Here is a 19791-nt window from a genome sequence, read left to right as displayed (position 1 = left end):
GAGGGCCCACTCCATGAGACCCTTGCATTTGTACAGTCGGGCTGCACAATTATAAGTGACCACAATCATGCATCTAGGACATTAATGTGCATAATTGCACATGGCTCATCCCATTTGTTAAGCTCCAACTCTCAGACCCCTTTTGCAGTACCGCAGTGGTACTGATCACCAAGGACCTTTTTCTTGTATAATTGTCTGGGTACTTATTTATTAGAGAAGGAAGGTTCTCCCTTTAACCCTTACCTACCTTATTCTTTCTAGCGGGGAGTACCCATTCCATGAACTTTTGTATTTGGACAGTCAAGGTTCAAAATTGTAAGTGCCCACAACCACAACCATGCATCTTTGACATTAATGTGCATAATTGCACATGATCATCCTACTTAATGAGATCCTACTCTCAGACCCCTTTTGCAGTACATCAGGGGTGCTGATCACCAAAACCCCTTTTCTTGGCCTGTTATGTGACTTTGTTAGGTTCCTGTGTAGTAGACATGGACATTCCCATCTCACTGCCCCCAATCTTTCCCTTCCAGCAGGGAGGACCCACTCCATAAGATCCTTACATTTTCACAGTTAAGGTGCACAATTGTTAAGTAACCACAGCCATGCACCTTAGACATTAATGTCATAATTGCACATGGCTCATCCCATTAGTTAAGATCACACTCTCACACCCCTTTTGCAGTACAGCAGGGGTGCTGATCACCAAGGACCCTTTCCTTGTTCTGTACTGTGTGCCTCTGTTTGGGTTCCTGTGCATTTGAAAAGGAAGGTTTACCCTTCAATGTCTACCATCTCTTTTCTCTTCCAGAAAGGAGTGCCCATTTCATAAGACTCCTTGCATTTGGACAGGCAAGGTGCACAAATATAAGTGACCACAGTCATGCACTTTGGATGTTAATGTGCATAATTGTACACAGCTTTTCCTATTTGATAACATCCTACTCTAAGACCCCTTTTGGAGTACACCAGGGGTACTAATCACCAAGGACCCTTTTATTGTCCTGTAATTTGTGTGATTATATTTGCCTGGGTACCTATTCACTAGAGAAGGAGGATTTTCCTTTTGACCTTTACTTTCCCATTTTCCTTCTAGCCGAGAGTATCCACTTGATAAGTCCCTTGTATTTGGACAGTCAAGGTGCACAACCGTAAGTGACCACAACCATGTTCCTTGGACATTAATGTGCATAACTGTACATGATAATTCCACTTGATAAGATCCTAATCTCAGATCCTTTTTGCAGTACAGCAGGGGTACTGATCACCAAGGACTATTTTCTTGACCTATAATTTATCTGACTATATCTGTCCAGGTTCTTATATACTAGATGAGAAAGTCTCTCACCCCACTCCCCTCAGTCTTTCCCTTCCAGCTGGGAGAGCCCACTCTATAAGACCCTTAGATTTGAATAGTCAAGGTGTACAATTGTAAGTGACTAATCATGTACCTTGGACATTAATGTTTATAACTGCACATGGCTCATACCATTTGTTAAGGTCACACTCTCAGACCCCTTTTGCAGTAGAGAAGGGTTGTTGATCACCAAGAACCCTTTTCTTCTTGTCCTGTAATTTGTGTGATTATATTTGTCTGAGTATCTGTTCACTAGAGAAGGAAGTTTCTCCCCTCAACCTCTACCTTCCCTTACCCATTCCAGCAAGGAGTGCCCACTCCATAAGACCATTATATTTGGACAGTCAAGGTGCACAATTGTAAGTGACCACAACCATGTGCCTTGGACATTAATGTGCATAATTGCAAGGGGTCATTCTACTTGATAAGATTCTACCCTGAGATCCCTTTTGCAGTACAGCAGGGTTGCTGATTACTAAGCCCCTTTTCTTGGTCTGATAGTGACTATATTTGTCTAGGTGCCTATGTAGTAGAGAAGTTCTCTACCCCAAATCCTTCAATCTTCCTTTCCCTTCCAGCAGGTAGTGTCCACTCCATAAGGTACACAAATGCAAGTGACCACAATCATGTACCTTGGACATTTTGTGCTTAGGTGCACACGTTCATCCCATTTGAATAAGATCCTACTCTCAGTCCCCTTTTGCAGTACAGCAGGCATACTGATCACCAAGGACCATTTCCTTGGCCTGTAATGTATCTGACAATATTTGTCCAGGTTCTTGTATACCAGACAAGACACCCCACACCCCTCAATCTTTCTTTCCCTTCCTGCTGGGAGAGCCTACTCCATAAGACTCTTACATTTGAACAGTCGAGGTGTACAATAGTAAGTGACCACGACCATGCACCTTAGACATTAATGTGCATAATTGCACATGGCTCATCCTGTTATTTAAGATCACATTCTAGGACCAGACCCCTTTTGCAGAACAGCAGGGGTACCGATCACCAAGGAATCTTTTCTTCTCCTAAAATTTGTGTGATTATGTTTGTCTGGGCACCTATTCACTAGAGAAGGAAGATTCTTCCCTCTACCCTTACCTTCTCTTTTCCCTTCTAGCCAAGAGTGCCCACTTCATAAGTCTCTTGTATTTGTACAGTCAAGGTGCACAATCGTAAGAGACCACAACCATGGACATTAATGTGCATAATTGCACACGATCTTTCCATTTGATAAGATGCTAATCTCAGACCCCTTTTGCAGTACAGCAGGAGTACTGAACACCAAGGACCATTTTCTTGGCATATAATGTATCTGACTGTATTTGTGCAGGTTCTTATATACTACAAGAATGTCCTCCACCCCACTCCCCTCAATCTTTCTTTCCCCATTTGAATAAGATCCTACTCTCAAACCCCTTTGCAGTGCAGCAGGGTTACTGGTCACCAGGAACCTTTTTCTTGGTCTGTAATGTATTTGAATATATTTGTCCAGGTTCCTGTATACTAGACAAGAAAGTCCTCCACCCCACTCCCCTCAATCTTTGTTTCCCTTCCCGCTGGGAGAGCCCACTCTATAAGACCCTTACATTTGAATAGTCAAGGTGTACAATTGTAAGTGACCACAGTCATGCACCTTGTACATTAATGTGCATAATTGCACATGGCTCATACTATTTGTTAAGATCCCACTCTCAGACTCCTTTTACAGTATAGCAGTGATACTGATCACCAGGGACCCTTTTCTTGTCCTGTAATTTGTGTGATTATATTTGTCTGGATATCTATTCACTAGAGAAGGAAGGTTCTTCCCTCAACCCCTACCTTCCCTTATCCATTCCAGCAAGGAGTGCCCACTCCATAAGACCGTTATATTTGGACAGTCAAGGTGCACAATTTTAAGTGACCACAACCATGTGCCTTGGACATTAATGTGCTAATTGCAAGTGGTCATTCCACTTGATAAGATCCTACTCTGAGACCCCTTTTGCAGTACAGCAGGGTTGCTGATTACTAAGCCCCTTTTCTTGGCCTGATATGTGACTATATTTGTCCAGGTGCCTGTGTAGTAGACAGGGAAGTTCTCTGCCCCACATCCCTCAATCTTCCTTTCTCTTCCAGAAGGTAGTACCCACTCCATAAGGTACACAATTGCAAGTGACCACAATCATGTAGCTTGGACATTTTTTGTTTAAGTGCACATGGGTCATCCCATTTGAATAAGATCCTACTCTCAGACCCCTTTTGCTGTACAGCAGGCATACTGATCACCAAGGGCCTGTAACGTATCAGATTATATTTATCCAGGTTCCTGTATACTATACAGGGAAGTTCTCCTCCCCACCCCTCCAGTCTTCCTTTATCTTCCAGCAGGGAGGGTGCATTCCAAAAGCCCTTACATTTGGACAGTTAAGGTGCATGACTGTTAGTGACCACAGCCATGAACCTTGGACATTAATGTGCATAACTCTACATGGCTCATCCCATTTGTTAAGATCCTACCCTCAGACTCATTTTTAACTCCTTTAGCAGGGGTACTGGTCATCAAGGACCTTTTTCCTGTCCTGCAATTTGCATGATGACATTTGTCTGGGTACCTATTTACTAGAGAAGAAAGATTCTCCCCTCTACTCCTACCTTTCCTTTTCCCGTCTGTCAGGGAGTTCCTACTTCATAAGACCCTTTTATTTGGACAGTCAAGGTGCACAGTTGTAAATGACCACAGTCATGCATCTTGGACATTAATGTGCATAATTTCAGGTAGCTCATTTCATATGGTAAGATCCAACTCTCAGACCTCTTTTGCAGTACAGCAGGGGTACTTATCCCCAGGACCCATTTCTTGGCTTGTGTATGTTTCTGTGTACTAGATAACTATGTTTTACTACATACCCTTTGCTGTTCAGTAGGGAGTATGCACTACTTTAAGATTTTTATATTTGTATAAAGCATGTGGTTTTAATTGACCACAACAATTTTCTCTGGACATTAATGTTTATATCCTACATGGTTCATTTAATCAGTGTCCTACCCTCCCACTCTCCATTTGCAGTATACCAGGGCTACTTACTCCTAAGTTCCCTGTTTTTGGCTTGTTAATTCTGGGTTCTTGGGCATTAGGCAAGGATGCCCCACCTCTGACTTCATAATGTTTTTCAGTAGGTGGCACTCACTGCTTAGGATCTTTACATTTGGACAGTCAATATACATAATTGCAGTTGTCCACAACCGTATCACTTCCAGAACCATTACACCTTATTTGCATTACTGCAGGGGATACTATTTTCCTCTAGGTCCCTTCTAGTGGACCATTAATGTATATAATTGAAATTTTCTTTTGTCTTTGTCATTAGACGAAGGGCATCTTTCCTTTACAGTACAGAAGGGTGTGCTGTTCAACCAAGGCTCTGTTCTTTTGGATTATTAATATGTGCACTTGCATTTGCTCCTGTTCTGTGCATAACGTAAGGATCCTACCTACTTCCTTAGCAATTTTACAGGGTAGTGCCCACTACCTAAGACTCTTTTGCTTGGGAAGTTCACATAAACAATTTTCTAAGCATGTTTTATACTGAAACACCTATATTCTCTTTGCTTTAGAGCAGGGAGATGCTATTCATCTAGTGCCCCTTCTTTTGGACTTTAGTGTGCATTAATGCAATTGTCCCATCTCTTCTTTTAGACTAGGACTTTATATCTTCATACTCCCTCTGCGTAAAGGGCCTGTTAACAATGAAGGAGCCCTTTCCTTTTGAAAATTAATGTGCATAATTGTATTTGTATAAAGTCTTAAGCAACCATGGTCTCACCCTTTACACAAGGTCTGCCCTCTTCCTCCCCCTTGTCTGCCCTTGGCCCCTTCTTATGGATTATTAATGCTCACAATTTCTGGTATCCATGTGCTCCCATTTCACCTTGTGTAGTAGAAGAGGACCCTATGTTCCTACCACTACCTTTCTGATTGCTGCTAAGGAGTGCTAACTTCTCATAACCTCAGCTTCTGGGCAATTAACATGCAGCAATAATAATTATTGAGGGTACTGATCATTGAACAGGATCCCTGCATACTCTTTGCATATGTTACAGGTATGGAACAACTAAGTCCCCTTGAATTGTCACTGAATATTTGCAATTATACATGCCACCATCTATTGGACTGAAATATTGTGGCCTCACACCCCATTTGCAGTACTGCAGGGGCTGCTGACTACCCAAGTTCATAGTACTGAACTTCTCCTGGGACTGTTAATGGGCACAATGGCCATTATCAGTGGGTTTTTTTTGCCTTCCCTAAAACTTCCCCTGGGACTGTTCATAGGCACAATGGCAATGACCAATGCTTTTTTTTGGTTTTCCTTCCTGGCTTTATTAAGCAAGCATTCCCCACACCCAGTTTCTCATGGCAGAATAAGGTACAAACACTGCAGTATGCCATGCACATGCCCATTATGCAGTGACCCATACTCCTACTTTTGCATTGCTCCAGTGTATAAAACCTCAAGGAGCCATGGTCTCACCCTTTTCACAAGGCCTGCCCTCTGACCATAATAGAGGCCTTGTCTGCCCTTGGCCCGTTTTTAGGAACTGTTAATGCTCACAATCTCAGGTGTCCATGTATCCAGTCACTAGATAAGATTGTGTTCTGTTTCTCCCCACCCTTTACATTGGACAGCCCTCTTTTGCCTCTTTGCTGGCTAATGTTGATTGGGCAAGCCCCTTTCTCTTGAACTTAAAAAGTTAACCATCCCAGATGATACTGGTTTACTTACTTTATAGTGCTGTAATGTCTCAGTTGTACTTTTCTTGGTCCCATCCATTATACATGGATCCCTCTACTTCCTTTGCATTGCTTCTGAGTAGTGCCGACTACCCAAAGCTCCTTCTGTGTTATTAATGAACACAGTACTAATTGTTCCATTCCATTTTTCAGCCCATTAGTCCAAGATCTCCCTATCACTTTGGTACGTTTGTGCAGCATTGACTATCAAAAGCAGGCTGGAACTAGATGGATGAGACTTCACTCTTTTTTCTTCATGTGTTAATTATCCAGTTTCAATTATTTTCAGATTCTGGGGATATGAATCATTCCTGCCTATCTTTGTTACTGTTTTACTGTGCGAAATACTCAAGGCAAGTCAGATTGCCTCCCTTTGTCTTTTCAATATACTATGTCAAATCATTTTCCCAGGAAGGAACGTTAGTACTTTCTCTGCATTCTTCCTTCCAGAGCAGATTGCCTGGTTAAGAATTTTTCATTGTCCTCTTTATGTATTGCTACTGTACAGGGCCAATTGTCAGCATACAACCAGATAAGTTTCTGTTTTTTATTTTTTAAGAAAGACAAGAATTGATAAGCTGGTCATTAATTTTTTAAAGCTCAAAAAATCAATTTATACTATGTACCTGATTACCAATGTCTCTCATTTTACTGAGGGTCTCGGGTCTGTGGATGGACCACTGTGACTCTTGTTATTTTGGTATTACCAAAGGAGTTCTATTAAGACTAGTATCTTTGTTCAGGCTGAACCACCATTTTAAAACCAATTCTTGTTTGGGCTGTACCACCATTCACTTTTTAAGAAACTACCTAAACTTTCTAATTCTTAAATTTTTTTGTCTGGAGCACTAGCCCTTATTTCACGAAGATTGCTGTAAAAGGATTAATTGAGGGAACATATGCAGAGCTGCTTTTAAAAAGCATAGGTCACCTTATTTGATTAATCTTTTATAAAAAAGGCATTTAGTTCTAATAATTTGACGTTCAGCGCACTACACTGAAGTGAGGACTTACAAATGATGGGACTGGGTTCCCCACTTTATAAGAAAAATAAGCCAAGACTAATCATTCTTTTGGATATCAATTTCAACAGTGAGATAGCTGCCTAGTGTATAGGGTGTTTTGTGATGAAAAATATATTTAATATGGAACTGCTGAAGCATATAACTAGTCATCACAACAGCAGTTCTTTGTAATCACTGGAAAAGGATACTGTTTCTTTGAGAAGGATGTGAAAAGATCAGCCCAGCTCAGGGTGCAGTTTGCACTACTAGCTCCTTGGACAGCTGTAAGAAGAGTCTCTGGCTCTTTAGAATACTGTAAGTACTACTTTGTAGCTGTTAATAAATTTTTTCCCTATTCTATTTTCTTTCTCTTCGATGCCACCCATAGAAAAGTCAGAGGGTCCAGTAAGTCTCTTTCCCTCTTGTCACCTCATCTGCAATTTATATATGAGTTAACCATATGATTTATAATACATATGAATTAACCAACATAATTATACAATTAGTATTGTATACCTAGCCCTATGCTAGCTTACACTGAAGTGAGGGGTAGGGATGATATTGTTGAGGAGCTAAGAAAGCACACTTGAAATAACTTGAGGAAATAATCAAGCGATGTCTTGAATGAATTTTAAGCAATAATTTAAAAAGGGAACTTAGAAGGGTTTGAAGTTGATAGGATAAACATAGGGAGGTGGGTTTACTTTTCTCTGAGCCAAGATGTGACTAATATTACAGCCATCTGAATAGTTAGTTGGTTCATTTGAATGTCATTTGCTTTCGACCTCTTTTGGAGCCATAGAAAGAGATTAAAGAGATAGGAACTAGTTATTGTGTTTGGCTCTATGCCAGTGCTGACAAATTGGTGACTGTCAGATATCAGAAGCTTGAGCTTTCTAAGGTTCAGGGATTGGGGGTATAAATTTGATACTTTGACTCTTTGCACCATTTTACTATATTTCTGCCTAAATACAGATGACCATGGATAATCCACATTAGAGATACTTTGTTAGTTTGAAAGCTTTTTGCCAAGAGGGCATGGAAAAGTATAAGTCTTACTGGAAAACCTTGACCTTCTTTTCATATTTTATGCTGTAGTTTATATACCCTCTTTCCCGTCACCTTTTTCAATGGGTACTTTGATAAGCTAAATGAAGCTTAGCCTCCTTGATATAAAACAAACACAAAGGTCCAGCTAAAAAAATATTCTTTAACATAACATTGGAAACTTTGGGCACATCTTTGCATCCTAGCAGGAGCAACAAAACCATATAAATGGGCTGGGTCATTTTAATTCATATCCTTATTTGCCCATTTTAATTCATATCCATATCTTCTCACAGCTTGTCTCTAGTTCTTCCTCCCCCAAGTACCTAATGATATTGTCTGACTGACTGGGGGTTTTATAAGTAATGGTCCTTGACCTTCTTGGAAATGTGGTTTGTGCCATTGTTTCTCAAACTTAAGTAATGCTTCAGGATGAAAAGAATAAAATTTTCTGAGATATGTGCTTTGAGGAACACTGACTTAAAGTTATTTGAAATGTAAATGTCTTCTAATTTCAAGTTATCTTTGTCAAAGATGTCTTTTATACAATATGTGTAGAACATATGGATCCATGAAAATGTATTCACAAACCCCCGGGGTTCTTATCACCCCAATTTGAGAAACACTGGTCTATGCTTATGAAATCTTCTATTGGTACTAATTAACTTGTCATTCATTTTACCCATGAAACTATAACTATTACTGGAATTTGTTTTAAAGGAATGAATTTAGAACTGCTCTGCACCCCAGCTCAAGAGGAGGGATGGCTCGAGTTTAGGTGGCTTGATGTCTCCTAGACAGCATCCAAAGGTGAATCTTGAAGTTGTATTTCAGTTCATTGCTTGAAATAATTTCTGCTTTAAAAAAATCTCTAGCAGTTGTTAAAGGGGATACTCTGGAAATGGGGGCATCTTCAGAATTGAGATAATTCTTGTGTTAATGCTACAAATATTTATTGTGCAGGTACTGTAATAAATAGCAAAACTGAAAACATTTTAGTCAAGGAATTTACTTTCTTAGGGAGGATGCAGAAATGAACAAATCATTCAGTATTGGGCAGAATTTGATGATTTCATTAAAATGTTAGGAAGTTCTGTGGGGCATAGAGAGCAAAGTAATGACAAGCAGAAAATGTGAGGTGTGACCTTTGTTGTAAGATGTGACCTTAGTTTGTCAGCTCTGGATGTCTAAGCTGAGAGCTCACAGGCACTACACCAGTATATCTTGCTTTTTGCAAGTGCATTTTGATGAAGCTTATATTTACTTAGATGCAGTGACTCACTTTATTTTTTATGGGTTGAGCATGGGAGTTAGATGCTGGCAAAATTATGAAAGTATTCTGAATAGGAGCGAACACTTAGACTTTAGTCCTGGAGACCTGGCTCTAACTTTGGTTCAAATCACCATCAATCTGAACTTCAACATCTTGGGACTGCTGAGAAATAAACATAGGGACCTAAATCTAATGCTTCAACCCCCAGAAATGACATTTTGCCATTGTGGACATTTTTAAAGGATCAAAAAAAAACACCCAGTATATTTTTCTTTTGGGCATTTCTCTAAATGATTAGTATGATTTCTGATTTTTCCCTTTGTAGAACTTTAATATATAGAGGAGAAAGTTTTCTGTCTTTTCTCATATTCTCTTTCAGCTTTATTTTTCTGTGACTTGTATACCCATTTCTTTAGTTACTTTTCTAAATTACAAAAGACCATGAGACCCAGAGCTGATTTGATTAAGCATTTATAATTTATTTTCAGGGTATTTGGGCCCTGGATATCAAATGTACAACTGGATGGGAGTTTGTATCTTGAAGTAAGGAATTAAAAGTTGATCTGTGGTCACTGCTAAAATATTCTTATATGTGAAAGTATCTTGGGAAAATTTTTACCAACTTAAAGAAAACTAATACCTGAACTGAGCTAATGCCTCTTCTGTTCTTCTAAACTTTTTAAGCTTGGATGGCAGAGTAGTAATAGGCATAGTTAAACAGAGGTAATGCTTTCCTCTGCCTTAAGCCTTACACATTGAATTGGAAGAAAAATTGATATTTCCATTACCATATTTTGGGCTGCAGACAAATAGCACTTTACACAGGTTTCCTTTAAAATCCAACTGAAGTTCAATTTTAAGCATTTGAAACTTAGCTGAACTGCTGAATTTGACAAGTTAATCTTCAGTGACCATGTGCAGTTATATATCATCATATTAAGCTGTTAAATTGGCTATGTTTCTGTTGGTGATTTAAGGCTTTACTTTTTTAAAAACTTATTTTGAGTCGGGGTCTCACTCTCTCTGCAGGGCTGGAGTGCAGTAGTACGCTTATCGCCACTGCAGTGTTGATTTGCTGGGCTCGGGTGATCCTTCCGCCTCAACCTTCCAGTTAGCTGGAACTATAGGCACATGCCAGCTACTTTTATTTTATTGTAGAAATGAGATCTTGCCAAGTTACCCAGGGTGGTGTCGAACCCCTGGGCCTAAGCAGTCCTCTTACCTCAGCTTCCCAAAGTGCTGGGATTACAGGTGTGAACCACCACATCTAGGCAAGGCTTTACTTGATAGCTCTTCCTTGGCTTCTCTAAATTAGAGAACCGAGACATGGAAACTTGGGCTCTTTCTATATCCTGTGCATGAGTTTGATAAAGAGCTCTTTCTATATCCTGTGCATGAGTTTGATAAAGAACTCTTTCCTTTACTGTTTTGATGCCTATAATGGAAATGAGCTTTTGATTTTTTTCATGTTAGGATGAAAAGTTGAAACAAAATATAAATTTGACCAGTGCTAGATTTCTTATATTATGGGTAGACTTAAAGTATTATTTTCTGTAACCAATTAGAATGCTATTCTTCTAGTTTTTCTGGAAATATTAGCAGGTATGCAGTAGACCCAAGTAGTACCTTCTTATTGCATAATTAGTCAAGTGCTTATGAAAATTTGTGTACTTTGCTGGGACACATCATAAAATGTTTAGGTTACTTTACCCATAGCTTTGAAAACTGTTGGCATACTATATATTATGATATGTTAGTATGATTGACATTGTACAGTGTTGGAGGGAGATATAATCACTCTGAAATCCATATGTCATTAAAGTTTTCCAACCTTATCAGTCTCCTTTGACTGAAAACTAGCTATGAACTCACTGCATACTTTTTATAACAGATTGACTAGGTCTTTCTAGGAGTTTTTAATGTACAAAAAGAACAAAGTTTAATTGCTAGTGTATTTTTAAGAACAATTTTTTGATATTATAGATACCTAGCTATAGGGTCCTATATATTTCAGCTTCAAAACTGACTACAATTAAATTCATATAAACAGAAAAGAAAGAGCAAGATTTTAGGTCAGATCTGCAAACAACAATAGCAAAATTGAACCGACTTACCAGTTTTCAGGTTCCATTTTGCTTGCTTTTAAAAAGCTGTGTCTTATAAGTCTTCAGCATCTAGTTGAGAGATTAAAAAAAAGCAATCATTCAATTTTACAACAGTTTTTTTGTTTTTGAGTTTGAGTCTCACTCTGTCACCCAGACTGGAGTGCAGTGGCCGCTCCCAGCCACCGCAGCCTCGACCTGCTGGGCTCCGGCGATCCTTCCGTCTCAGCCTTCCAAGTAGCTGGAATTACAGGCGCGCGCTAATTTTTTTATTGTAGAGATGAGGTCTCACCAAGTTGCCCAAGTGGGTCTTGAACCTGCAGGTCCAGGCAATCCACTCACCTCAGCCTCCCAAGGCGCGGGATTACAGGCTGAGCCACCGAGCCTGGCTAATTTTACAACAGTTTAGAGATTTACAGAACGATTCTGAAGATAGTTTCTGTATATTCAGTTTTCCTTAGTATTAATATCTTATATTAGTATGGTACATTTGTCACAGTTAACAAACCAATATCCATACGTTATTATTGAGTGAAGTTTGTACTTTATTCAAATTTCCCCAAATTTTCCTTAATGCTCTTTTTTATGTTCCAGGATCCCATTGAGGATGCCATATTGCATGTATCCTTAGTAGTCATATCTTCCTAGGCTCCTCTTGGTTATGAGTTTCTCAGACTTTTCTTTTTGATGCCCTTCACAGTTTTGAGGACCAATGGTCAGGTATTCTGTAGAAAGTCCCTCTATTGGGAATGTGTCTGTTGTTCTTTTTATGACTAGACTGGATTTGGGAGGAAGATCGCAGAGGCTCTGGCGATTCTTCCGCCTCAGCCTTCCAAGTAGCTGGAACTACAGGTGCACGCTACCACGCCTGGCTGATTTTTTGATTTTTATTGTAGAGATGAGGTCTCGCCAAGTTGCCCAGGCAGGTCTCTAACCCGCGGGCTCAGGCAATCCACTCACCTCAGCCTCCCAAAGCGTGGGATTACAGGCTGAGCCACTGAGCTTGGCTTGAGAGATTTTTTAAGAGAGAGTTTAGCTGTGGGGTAATTAAAAGTTCCTGAAACTAGAAATGATCCTTCTGTCCTAAATGTTTCTGCCAGTTTTGATTCTTAACATATGTCACAGAAACAAACTTTATCTTAAGAACCAGAATCTATCCCAGTCTATATTTTGCCCTTGAGTTTCAAATTAAATTGCTTGGATACAACCAGGTAAGAAGTGTTTTTTAGGTAAAGTGCTAAAGGACCCTGAAAACATTGGAGGTGGGAAGGGAGGGGAAAGACATGTTCACATATGGGATAGGGGAAGTCCATTTAGCGACTTTCAGCTAGCCTTCCAAAGTACTTATTTAGACTGAGTTTGTGACAACTAGCACAATAATTCCAGTATTTTGGGAGGCCGAAGTGGGAGGATTGCTTGAGACTAGGAGTTCAAGACGAGCCTGGGCAACATAGCAAGACCCCGTCTGTACAGAGAACAAAAACAGAAGTACCTATTTAAGATCCAAGGAGTAGATGCCTTCCTTCATGATTGTAATCCAAATACACTTTCTGCCTTTTTATCTTATTCAAGAAAGTTGGTGTGCTGATACAAAAAACTGTTCTTGTTAATAGGATTGCCATGTGTATCGCATATGAATTAGTAATTTAAAATAACATGAATTGGAATGAGCATAATTATAATACTTCATGTTAGATATTAGTCTAAGACAGTGTTTTTGAAGTCTGTATAGTAAGTCTGACAGAGGGGAGCTATTTTTTCAACTTTTCCCCTTTTTCTCTCCAACATTTGATTATGATCATTTTCAGAAAAGTTGAAGGAATTGTTCATTGTGCACTTATGTAACCCATCACTTAGAATTTACAGTTAATATTTTGATATATTTTACTAAACTTATTCTTTGAAAGAAAAACATTCTTTTTTTGAGTTGGAGTCTAACTCTGTTGCCCAGGCTGGAGTGGCATGCTCACGGTCACTGCAGCCTTGACCTGCGGGGCTCAGGCGATCTTTCCGCCTTGGCCTTTCAAGTAGCTGTAACTATAGGCATTCGCCACCATGCCTAGCTAATTTTTGATTTATTGTAGAGATGAGGTCTTGTCAAGTTGCCCAGGCTGGTCTCAAACCCATGGGTTCAGGCAATCCTCTCACCTTGGCCTCCCAAAGTGCTGGAATTATAGGCATGAGCCATTGTGCCCAGCTAGAAAAACATTCTTATAAGCCCTTTACATTTATGGGAATAATTGTTAAGCTAAAGTGCATGAAAAAGCAATAAAATATTTTTGCCTAGATCTATAGTACAAGTGTAAAACAAGCAGGTATACAAATTAGTAGTAAATAAATAGCTACTAAAATGTGAACATGGTACTATTATATTATTATAGCTTCTTTGGAGCATGGCATATTTATGTTGTCACATGCTTTGTTGATGCACTTAACTAAAAAGCTCCAGATAACAAAACTAGGTCATTGGCCACTAACCTGTCAATGCATTTCTGTTATGAGACAGTCATGTAACTGATCTAGACTATATTTATAGTGAAATGAAGATATGGTAAAAAGTTTTGTGGAAAGTTCCCATACCACAGATTGCATACACAGACCCCAGAGTTAACTGTTGCTTGGACACCTACTAGTTGTGTAACATCGAGGTAGTTTCATCTTCTAGGTTTCTAGTTTCATTAGAGAATGAAAGTGTTGGATTACCTGATAACTATCCCTTCTAGCTGTGATGATTTTTTGACCTGTCTGCTGCTGGAGTATTTGAACCAGCTGGCTAGTTGTGCCATTTAGTTATTATATCCAAAATACTTTGATATCTTATTGGACTGCAAGGTAATAAGTTCTCAAAATTATTGTCAGTGAATATTGAACCCTTGAGAAATGTATAGTTCTGTACCAGTTTTAGAATGTGACTACTTTCTCTGGCCTTAGATTCCCTTTAAGGGAAAGACAGTGCTCTTTAAGTATGCCGTTACCATAGTAATGGGCAAAGCCACAGGGCTTTGATGACAAAGCATCCATATTCCATAAATATGGTTCAAAAGATTTGGGGAGACTGGAAGACTTGTTTCCCTTTAGATACCATAACTAGAGACTGTGTAAATGAATTTGAGCTAGGACTCATTAAAAATTTAAATTTGCTTGCACATGGAGTGTTACTTACTTTTGTTTCAGAAAGGAGCAGAGAAAATACATATACGTCTGTATGAACTGCTGTGTTTAACTGGAAGCCTGTATGTAGGGGTGAAGTTTCTAATCTTAGGCTAAATAAGGAAGGGGAAGTTTCTTGCCAAGAAATTTTGAAGTTTGTTTTGCTCATATTGAGAACATCCTAGAACAGTTTGGCCTTACTAGACATGTAATCTAAAGAACAGAATTGAGTAAGTGATCTTCCATGTGTTTTTTAAAATTTGTTTGAAATTGACATAAAGGTCCTTATAGTAATCCCTGATCAGGGATGTGGAAGCCCGTGTTCATTTAAGGGCACTAGATTTACCATTCCTGGAGCTTTCACCATGATACCATACAAAGTGCTTTCAAGAATACAAACTTGGCTTAGATCTGTTTTACTGAGCTCTTATACTATAGTAAAAGCAGAAGGCCAATTATTAAAAATGGTCATGACAGTTGCACCGACTCAAAAGACCATAAAAAAAGTATTTTCAGCAGCAGGATGACTGTTAACCACAGCTCTTAAGGTGGATATTGGTTTGACCTGTATTTTTATGTAGTTCTTTTTCTTCACTTGCCTAATCCTGTGTTATTGTCAATGCTTGTCATTACAGGACCTTAGGGAGACCAAACAAGCTAGAAAGTAGAGACAGGGAGCATCTATCTATGTCTAATGCTTTAGGTTATGCTTCCAAGTTTTTTTTGTTGGGGTTTTTGTAACAGTTTTGGTATCCTTCTGGTGCTTTGGGAGCCTACTGAACTATATCTTTCTTCTCAAGGACATTCTAAGCATGTGAGACCTGAGGACTACAAGCAGCTTCAAGAAGCTCCAAATTCAGCAGATCTTTCCTTTTGAGAATCTGGACAAGCTCCAGTTAATGTAAGCTTTCAGGCTACCTGGAGAAAGATCGTTTGGGGTGCTTATTGTTGTAGGACTTCTGTCTTTGGCTTTAAGGATTTTAACTTCTTGCAACTCTCCTTTTTAAAGCAGAACATGAACCAATTTTTTATTAATTCCTACACAATTCTTTTTTGCATATACATAGACATTTTAACTTTCTACAGTGAGTTAGACTATTTCACTTATCCCTCAGAGATAGGCTCCAGGGAGGTACATAAAGAAAAGCATACTTGACCCTATTTCATAAGTGAAGAATGAGAATTGCAAAGCTATACATTACCTCCTTTCTTATCACATAGCTAGTTAGCAAGAGAGACTGAATTTATGCCTTCTGATTAGTGAGCCTTTAAGTTATTCCTACTGCCAGACACGGTGCCTCAAGCCTGTAATCCCAGCACTTTGGAAGGACGAGGTGAGAGGATTGCCTGAGCCCATGGGATCAAGAACAATCTCGACAACTCGGCTAGACCTCATCTCTACAATAAATCAAAAAATTAGCCGGGCGTGGTAGCGCATGCCTGTAGTTCCAGCTACTTGGAGACAAAAGGATTGTCGGAGCCCAGCAGGTTGAGGCTGCAGTGACTGTGAGCGTGCCACTGCACTCCAGTCTGGGCGACGGAGTGAGATTCCAACTAAAAAAAAAAAGAAATTATTCCTACTTTCTTTTGGCAGATTGGTATTAAGTTTTCAGGATTTGTTTGTGAATTAAGACCAGCTGATGTGTCAGCTCTGATTTGGTAGACCTAATTCCACTGTCACTGCCATTCCCTTGTTTTAAGAAATTGAGGGGGTGTTAATTTGAAAAACAATGAATTGTTAAAAGGTAGACATTCTCTTGTTTGAGGAAGTTAAAGTTTTTTCTCAATTTGGAAAACAATGAAATTGCTAAAATATAGAATAAGATAGCTCAGAGGTCTTGTATAAGCTAATGTACTGGATCTTTAGCCTTCTGTACTTTGTTATCCCTCTTGGATAGATTTGCTTAGCTGTGGTCATTACTAGGTTCTATATGCCTGTGACCATTCTTGGTTTCTCTGAATCCCTGAATAACTATGGTGGTGTCCATTATACAAGTTGTTAAAAAATGTTACCATGTGAATTGAGTAGAAAACAATTCTATTTACCTTGGCAGTATTATGGCATGGTATACTTAAAGTACAAGTTAAAAGAAGGGAATACTGCAAAACTAGGTGACAGATAGGCACTTTGAAGTGGGTTGCTTGTAATAGTGCTTTATAGAAGAAGCCAGAAGCAATGTGAAAAAGAATTCTTACAGAACTCAACAAGTCAGACCATACTGGAGTTTTTTTTTGTTGTTTGTTTTTTTGAGTTGGAGTCTTATTCCATCGCCCAGGCTGGAGTGCAGTGGCACACTCACAGCCACCCCAGCATCGACCTGCTGGGCTTGGGCAATCCTTCTGCCTCAGCCTTCCAAGTAGCCAGAACTACAGGCATGCACTACCATGCCCGGCTAGTTTTTTCTTGATTTATTGTAGAGACGAGGTCTCGCCAGGTTGTCCAGGCTGGTGTTGATCCTGCAGACTCAGGCAATTCACGCTCCTCAGCCTCCCAAAGTGCTGGGATTACAGGCTGAGCCACCAGGCCAGGCCTCACACTGGAGCTTTTCTAAGTGACTTCGTGGCTCTCTTGGTTGAGAAAACTTTAGCTTCTCCTTCCATCAGTTTCTACCTCTTAATTTCTTGACTCCTACTATGTTTCCTGATAAGAAAATAAGGGGATTAATAATCCACATTCTGGAGGATTATTCATTAATAAAGACTGGCAAAAAAGCACAGTATGAGAATTTTTGTGATTATTCAATTCTAAATTGTTCTTGGAGACGAGGGGAAGTATACAAAATGGAGCTGGGATGAACAGAATAATTAATTCTCATGTTGCTAGACTGGTAGCCGGAACATAAAGCTCTGTACAGCTGTAAATGTCCACCCCACCAATCCATACAAAGAAAAGAGTAGACCTGGTTGAACTCAACCACTAGTTGCCCATTGAGACAGTTTTTCCCATTGTGCGCCATTTCAATAATTTATTTTTCTTTTGTCTTTTTTTCAGATCTTCCTCAGAAGAATAGGCTTGTTGCTTTACAGTGTTAGTGACCCATTCCCTTTGATGATCCCTCGGTGGAGATGGGGCATGAGGATCCTCAAGGGGAAAGGCTCACTACCACTGGGCAACAACCCTAGGTGAGGAGGTTCTACCAAGACACTTTCTTGGGCCCAGATAGGAAGATGAAATCTCCAAACAACCACTACACGTCAAGGTGGGTAAGCTGTCCCTAAAAGCATAATAACCCATCTTAATTTTGATCTTGTTTTCTAGTATACGTTGCACTTAACTTTCCTTTGAGGTTGTATTCATCATTGTTGTGTTTTTACTTGGGTAAAAAGCTTCCTGGCTAACCTGGGAAGCAACTAAGTGTAAGATTGGTGAAAGTGATGATGTGAAGAGGGTTGCAGGTTGTGTGAGTTAGGTTGTTTAGGGTGGGATTATAGTATTTGGTAGAGACCTACAACTAAATTTTTCTACTTTTAGGAGAACATGGACAACTGCCACATCAGTGGTATTGATCTCCTGGACAAATCATTCTGTTCCATTTGGTCTCCAAAGTCTCTCTTGAGGCCCTATAGGAAAACTTTGCTAATCATTTACATACTTCAAGATACCTTGGGATGTCCCTGGGATATAACACACAATGAGCCATTTGAGAAGATAAATAAGAGTTCTGTCTTTTTATGCTGTGCTTGCTGATTGATGGAAGCCTCATAACTACAAATGGGAACCTGAGCAAAAATGGCACAGTTATCTGTCATCAGGCAGGACCTAAAGAACCAGTACCCTACATTCTCTAGGTCAGTGATGGGAGAGACTGATTGGGGATGAGCGTTGGTAGATGAGGGTAACCATTCAGTTCAGTAAATCCTGATTTTATAGGCATTGTTCAGCATTCTTCATAAAGAGTGTATACCTGTAGATTTCATGAGATGCCTTCATGGGTAGAAACCTTTGAAATGTTATAATTGACTAGAAAAATCTGTAGATGAGCTAGAAAGTTAAGGTGAGAGTTATCTAGGGAGGTCTATCTACTGTACTAAAAATCTTTAGGTAAATTCTCCTGGGGCCAGTACCCTATGCAAATTGTCTTATTGTGAGAATGCCTGCTTCCCAGAGTGACTCATCTTTATCTCTGAAAGCAATATTATGAGATTTGGATATCCAGTCTATAGCTGTGTTTGGGTAGTTTTGAGCCAGGAGACTTAAATAAAGCAAACTTGAGGTGGTCCTGTTTATAGGCCTTATTCTCTTTTCCTCTGATATCTGTTGTTTTTGTGATCTCAGCTATTAATCACTTAAAGGAACTCCTTCTAGCCGGTGCCATGGCTCACACCTTTAATCCTAGCACTTTGGGAGGCTGAGAGGAGAGGATTGCCTGAGCTCAGGAGTTTGAGACCAGCCTAGGCAACTTGGCGAAACTTCGTCTCTACAAAAAAAAGCAAAAAACAAAACAAAAACCCAAATCAGCTGGGCATGGTGGCACGTGACTGTGGTTCCATCTACTTGGAAGGCTGAGGTGGAAGGATCCCCTGAGCCTAGCAGGTCGAGGTTGTGTTGGCTGTGAGGGGTACCACCTGGGCAACAGTGAGACTCCAACTCAAAATAAAAAAGAACTCCTTCTTAACTGATTAACATTTTAAACAGCATTTCAGTATACAGCTTTGACTGGTGGTGGTATCTCTAGTTACTTATCAAGTGATATTAGCCAAGATATTTTCCCATTTATGCCACAGTTTCCTGTTCTGTTGAATGGGGAAATTTTATTCATCTCTAGTGACCTAAAAGCTTTCTAAGGTTTGTGGAAAATTTTTATAGCTGATTAATTTGAATTTTCCATAACTCTAGCACAGTATTCAATACTTAATTGTAGAGCCAGGCTTGGTGGCTCAGCCTGTAATCCCGCACCTTGGGAGGCTGAGGTGAGTGGATTGCCTGAGCCCGTGGGTTCGAGACCTGCCTGGGCAACTTGGTGAGACCTCATCTCTACAATAAATAAAAAATAATTAGCTGGGTGTGGTAGCGCGTGCCTGTAGTTCCAGCTACTTGGAAGGCTGAGGCGAAAGGATCACCAGAGCCCAGCAGGTCG

General features: G+C 39.7%; 1 long non-coding RNA gene across 1 annotated transcript; it reads left to right on the top strand.

Annotated features, from left to right (window-relative positions):
* The first annotated feature begins 7248 nt into the window (after window positions 1-7248).
* Window positions 7249-15617, top strand: LOC110594488. Its single transcript, XR_002481266.1, has 3 exons — window positions 7249-7456; window positions 12158-12221; window positions 15514-15617. It is a non-coding gene; the product is annotated as an uncharacterized LOC110594488 (long non-coding RNA).
* Window positions 15618-19791: the final 4174 nt, after the last annotated feature.

Source organism: Carlito syrichta, unplaced genomic scaffold, assembly GCF_000164805.1.
Source record: "Carlito syrichta isolate Samal-C Ts95f unplaced genomic scaffold, Tarsius_syrichta-2.0.1 Scaffold315563, whole genome shotgun sequence".
In the NCBI taxonomy this organism is placed as follows: Eukaryota; Metazoa; Chordata; class Mammalia; order Primates; family Tarsiidae; genus Carlito; species Carlito syrichta.
Note: the sequence above shows the minus strand (reverse complement) of the source record. Positions and strands in the feature narration are given on the sequence as shown.